This window comes from Choloepus didactylus, chromosome 10 (genome assembly GCF_015220235.1).
Source record: "Choloepus didactylus isolate mChoDid1 chromosome 10, mChoDid1.pri, whole genome shotgun sequence".
Lineage (NCBI taxonomy): Eukaryota > Metazoa > Chordata > Mammalia > Pilosa > Megalonychidae > Choloepus > Choloepus didactylus.
In genome coordinates this window covers 63,797,640-63,804,257 of record NC_051316.1, presented here as the reverse complement: position 1 = coordinate 63,804,257, position 6,618 = coordinate 63,797,640, and the positions used below count along the sequence as shown (strand labels likewise).

Genomic DNA, 6,618 nt, shown 5'->3' with positions numbered 1-6,618 from the left:
TTAATTAACACAGAAAGAGGGCCATGATATGTTAAGTAAAAAAATCAGGTTAAAAACAGAATATATGCTATGATCGTGTTTTTTAAAAATGCATGAGAATGTGTATATTTTGTGATTATATTCTTAGAAAAAAAGCTTGGAAGCCTAGAACAAAAAAATGTGAACAGAAATAAATTATTTATTCATGGTAGAATTACAGAGCCAATACTTCCCATATTGTCTGTATTTTTGAAAAAAATAAAAATTTTTAAAAATATCCAGAAATATGAAGAAATCCTTCAAATTAACAACAAAAAGGGCAAAAGACTTGAATAGACATCTCTTCAAATCAGATATAAAAATGGCCAGAAAGCACCTGAAAAGATGCTCAACTTCATTAGCCATTAAAGAAATGTAAATCAAAACCACAATGAGATAACATTTTACACCCATTAAAATGGTTGCTATTAAAAAAATGGAAAATAAGTGTTGGAGTGTATGTGGAGAAATAGGAACATTCATTCATTGCTGGTGGCAGTGTAAAGTTGCACTTCTGCTGTGAAAGACAGTTTGGCGGTTCCTCAGAAAGCTAAGTATAGAATTACCATATGATCTGGCAATCCCACTTCTAGATATATACCCAAAAATTGAAAACAGGGACTCAAACAGATATTCACAGCAGCATTATTCATAATTGTTTTAGGATGGAGGCAACCCAAGTGTCCATCAACTGATGAATGGGTAAACAAAATGTGGTATATACATACAATGGAGCATTATTCAGCAATCAAATGGAATGGAGTCCCAATATATTCGACAACATGGATGAACTCTGAGGACATTATGCTGACTGAAATAAGCTAGACACAAAAGGATGGATATTATATGATCTCACTGACTTCAAACAATTGGAATAAGCAAACTCATAAAGACAGATTCTAGAATATAGCTCACTATACAAACAGTGAATCCTAAGTTAAACCATGGACCTATAGCTAATAGTGTAACTATAAAAATGTGCTATCATCAGTTTTAACAAATATTCCACTGCAATGCAAGGTGTTAATAATAGGATGGAATATGGGAATTCGGTATTTTATGCATAATTGTTCTATAAACCTTCAACTGCTCTAATAAAAAAATTAAAAAGTTGTATTTTAAAGTTAGGAAAAAATCTATTTCTATTTTCTAAAAGGAAACAAGACTTGTCTACTGTCCCCTAAACTGCCCACCACCAAATCATAAAAAATATGAAAATAATTACATGGGCATCTTCTGTTAATAAAAAAAATAGCTTTTTCTATGTAAACATAGCTAATCCAAGTAGTTTTGCCTTTTTAATATGACATGTATAACACTGAAGGAAAATATTGGGGTGTGTGTGTAAGTTTTTACGGCATGCAACAAAGATATGGAGAAAACATAAAAATAGCTTAATGGCAGTTGACCTCAGATAATGCTAACAAAAGCAGACCCTCTGAAGGTAACTACTGCAAATATCTGGTCCAGGAAAACTAAACTCATTCCATAGTGAGAAATATAGAGAGAACTGGCATGACACCAACACCAAGATACTGAAATATAAAAAGTAAGAAGGAGCAGCAAAATGCACCAAGAAGATGCAATAGAAAACAGTGATAAAAACGGTCACCAAACATTTTTCTATGCATTTTTAGAAGACGTAAAAATTGCCTCTCTACTAGAAGACCCAAGAGCCAAATATATGGAGATGGAGAGAAAAAGGAGGACACAGCCAAAAAGCAGGAGGAAATGAAATGTGAGCTGAAGTTTATTATAGAAATACAAGGAATCTCAACACAAGAAAATATATTAACATCTTTCATCATATTAATAGATTTGGCGAGAAAAATCACATTCTCTCTCTAGATGATGAAAATGCATTTGCATTTGAACAAGTTCAACAACTATGTTTGATAAAAACACAGGATAAAAAAGATATAGATAGATACTTTCTTCATGGTAAAATAGATTGATCTCAATTCAAACCCAACATCATGCTTAATGGTAGAACTTGAAAACATTCCCAGACAAGGTAAAGATTCCCATTGTCACTACTATTTTTTAACAATGCGTTGGAGGTTTTAGCAAAAGAATCAGACAAGAGAAAAAAATTAGAAATATAGAAATTGGAGAGGAGAAAGTAAAACTATCATTATTTGCAGATATTGTAATTTTAAACTTGGGAAACTCAAAAGAATCAACTGAGAAACTATATTAGCCAATGAAATAAAATAGGTCTGAGCTTAATAGCTTCACACCCGCTCACAAACCACAAGGAGACAGTAGGAAAATGACACCCTATTTACAACAGCAACAACAAAAAATTAAAAATGCTTAAGAATAAACTTAAAAGAAACAATGCACACAATTCATATGAAGAAAACTTTAAAACATTCTTAAAGACGTAAAAGAAAATTTTAACGAACAGCAGGGCATATAATGTACTTGGATGGGAAGACTCAGCATCATAAATATGTTAATTCTCCCTAAGGTAGTTTATAAATTGAATTCAATACCAATACAAAATCCCAACAAGTTTATTTTGTTGCAAATGTTTTAGTTTTGAAAAGTTGATCCTTCATTTCATATTTTGAAAAACGAAGAAACAAATACCTATAAAAACTCTGAAAATAAAAGAGCAATGAAAAGGGATAGCATTACTGGATATACAAACATATTATAAAGCCTCGTAATGTTTTTTATTTTGGAAAAAATAATGTTAGCTCCACGGCTCACACCTACACTAGGATAAATCTCAAATGGATCGGAGATTTAAGTGTAAAAAATAAAACTCTAGGTGTTCTAGAAGCAGAAGAAATTCCTTGAAAGCCTTGGAATTTTAAATCCAGAAGATGTAAATAGGTTTGATAAATTTGACTCCATAAAAACCAGTTTTTGCACAAAAAGAAATCCAAAGGGCCAAAAAGGTATACTAAAGGAAAAACACAGAAACTAGGAAATAATATTTGCAACTCAATACAGAAAAGACTTATCTTCCTGGTATATACAGAGCTCTTAGAATTGAGAAGACAAAGGTGGTAATGCAACAGAAGAATGAGCCAAGAATATGGACACCTGGAAGACTGGCAGAAGTACAGACTTTTGAGAACATTATCTGTGGACCTGACTGTGTAGAAATGGTCATTCTCATACATGGCTGGTGTGAGTGTAAACTGGTACACCACCTATGGATGGGATTTGGTGATAGCTACCAAAATTACTGGCATGTACACAGCCTTTGATCTAGCAATTCCAATTCTAGGAATATATGCTACAGTTATTCTCACACATACAAAAAGATGTCTGTACAAAGTTAATCATTGCAGCATTGTTTGCACAAGAAAGGGTGGGAAATAGCCAAAGAACCATCTATGGCTGATTGATATTAGGCACACATACATAAAATAAAATGCAGTGGGAAAATAATTAGGAAGATACATACTGATATGCAAATAGTCTTAAAATATATTTTACATGAAAAAACAAGGTGGAAAACACTTTTCGGGAAAAAATGAAAAATAAAAATCTATATTTACATTTGTTTGTGTATGCATAAAGAAATTCTGGAAAAATAGTTATGAAACTAAGAAAAGGAATGGCCCATGGAAGGGAAAGAACTAGGCAGATGGGGACAAATATCGAAGGGAGCCCATGTACTGTTTGCTATTTTCTGGTTTTTGAAATGATGCAAAAAAAATAAATTTAAAAAATCATTTTTTTCCCATAGAAATAGACTGACTAGACACTTGGGGCATGAAAGATAGACTGGTAGGTCGTCTGTAAAGATTACATCCAGTTACTTTAAAGAGCCAATCTTTTGACATTGTAGATCCATTGTAGAAACAATTTATAACACTTGAAGCAGTCTAAAACTCCAGGTTGTAATCTGAGTTCAGCAATTGATTCTCTTACCAAAATTTTGTAAAATGTTCTTTGGAGAAGATGGGAGAGCTTGTCTTACCAGATACCAAGTTTTATTTTGAAGCTATAGTAATTAAGACAGTAGGATATTGACACAGGAATAGAAAAGAAGCCTAGAAACAGACCCATGAATACGGAAATCTGCTATGTGATAGTAAACATCAGCGATCTGTGGACTGCTCAACGAGTGGTGCTGGAATAATTCATTATTTGTAGGGGGAAAACTAGAACCCCCACTTCACAGCAGATAAAGCTAAATAACAGAAGGACTAAAGACCAGACTGTTAAGTGAAAAACTTGAAAAATTTTAAAGGTTAATACAGGAAAATATATTTATTACTGAGAATAGGAAAGGACTTCTTGGATAAGTCATAATATGCATAAAGCACAGAGGAAAAAACTCAACATTTTGACTTTTAAAATGAAAACTTCTGCACAAGAAAGACCCCATATATAAAGTGAAAAGTTAAGTCACAGAAGGACAAAAATATTTACAATTCACACCCAGCTAAGAGAGTAATAGTATCCAAATTAATTAAAAAGGAAATCAATTTTAAAAAGAAAAGAAATCTGATATAAAAAAGGGCAAATCATGTGAATAGGCAATTCCTGGAAAAGAAAGCAAGAGAAGCAAACAAACATATGAAAAGAGGACCAGCCTCATTTTTAAACAGGGAAGCACAAATTAAAAACAAAGTGGGTCTCTTGCCCCACCGCCGAAGATGCCAAAAGGAAAGAAAGCGAAGGGGAAAAAGGTGGCCCTGGTCTCTGCTGTTGTGAAGAAGCAGGAGGCCAAGAAGGTGGTAAATCCTCTGACTGAGAAAAGGCCCAAGAATTCTGGCACTGGACGGCACACCTCAGCCTCTTTGTCCAATGGCCCCACTGCATTGGGCTGCAGTGTCAGAGGGCCATCCTCTACGAGTGGCTGAAAGTGCCCCCCTGATCCCCTCGCCCAGCCGGCAACCAGTTCACCCAGGCCTTGGACCCACTGCCAAACAGCCACTCAACATTGAGTTGGCCCAAAGGAACAGACTAGTGACAAAGCAAGGGAAGAAGCAGAGGCTGTTGGCTCCCACTGAGAAGAAAGCTGCTGGCAAAGGGGATGCCCCCACTAAGACGCCACCTGTGCTTCGAGCAGCGGTGAACACTGTCACCACCCGAAGGCCCAGCTGGTGGTGACTGTCCATGACGTGGACCCATTGAGCTGGTTGTCTTCCTGCCTGCCTTGTGTTGCAAAATGGGGGCCCCTACGGCGTCCAGGGGAAGGCCAGGCTGGGACACTCATCCTCAGGAAGACCTGCAGCTATGTGGCTTCACCCAGGTCAACTCAGAAGACAAACGAGCACTAGCTTCCCTGGTGGAACCTATTAGGACCAGTTAGGATGACAGTGTGGTGAGATCCGCCGTCACTGGGAGGCAATGTCCAAAATCTGTGGCTGGCATTGCCAAGAAGGAGAAGGCAAAGGCTAAAGAACTTGCTGCTAAACTGGGTTAAATGTACACAGTTGACTTTTCTGTACATAAAAATAAAAGTTTTCCCCCAAAACAAAAATAAAAACTAACCCAGAGTGATATCATTTCACAGGCAAATATAAAAAAAAGACAAAATGAGACAAGCAAAAGTTTTAAGTCTGGTAACCCCCGTTGGAACATTAGTTACTCTCATATGGTGTTGTTGCAAATGTAAAGATGTGCAACCATTTCTGAGAGCAATTTGGCAATGTCTAGTAAAGTTGAAGTTGTTCATATCCTTCTACACAAAAAAATCAAATTCTGGGTAGGTATCTTAGAAAAACTCTTTTCTGTGCTCAAGACACATATGCTAGAAAGTACATTAAAATAGTGTTGTAAAAGCAAAAACTGGAAACAATGCAAATACTCATGAATCGGATAATGGATAAATCATAATGCATTCATGTAAAATGATACCGAGCAGTGGAATAAATGGTCTATGGCTACATGTGTTAAAGTAGCTAAATCTCAAAATATAATGTTAAGGAAAAAAAATACTCATGTGGGATATACCATTCATGTAAAGTTCAAAATTTACCAAACAATAATACCAAACATTGTTTATGGATACATAATTGTAGTAAAAGAATAAGAACCTGAATGAGAATTATAAACATCAGACTCATGATAATGAGTGTACACAGGGGGCCTTAATAATATCTGTAATATTTTGTTTCTTAACAGTGTATGAAGCCAATGTGGCATAAGGTAAAGATTTGATAAATCTGGGAGTTGGAGCATAGAAATCTGTTACAATATACATTATATTTTTTTCTGTATGTTTGGAAACTTCATATTAACTAAGTAAATTTTTAAAACTTTGTAAAATATCTTCCTTCTAATCCACTGTCACCAGAAATCACTGTTCCTCCTCTCCCAGAATGGGAGATTCCAAGCATAAGATGCTGTTTAAACAACAGGGATTCCCACTGATTAATGAGCCATTAGTGAAGTCTTTTTGTCAGACGGGCTCCATATACTGTTAGCTTTAGTTGTATTAACTCATGTTGTTGAATCTATAAAGCATCCAGTTTAGGCTATTTTCCCCCTGATGCAGGCCTCTAGGGGCACGTTAGTTAAAACAACACTGGAACAAACAAATATTACACTGTTTGTTTTTGTTTTTGCAAAAATAATAGATGGTTAAAAATAACTTTTAAATGAAGACACCATTAACATTTTTTT

At 35.2% G+C, this 6,618-nt stretch overlaps 1 pseudogene; it reads left to right on the top strand.

Annotated features, from left to right (window-relative positions):
• Window positions 1-4,643: 4,643 nt before the first annotated feature.
• Window positions 4,644-5,416, top strand: LOC119505349 (annotated as a pseudogene).
• Window positions 5,417-6,618: the final 1,202 nt, after the last annotated feature.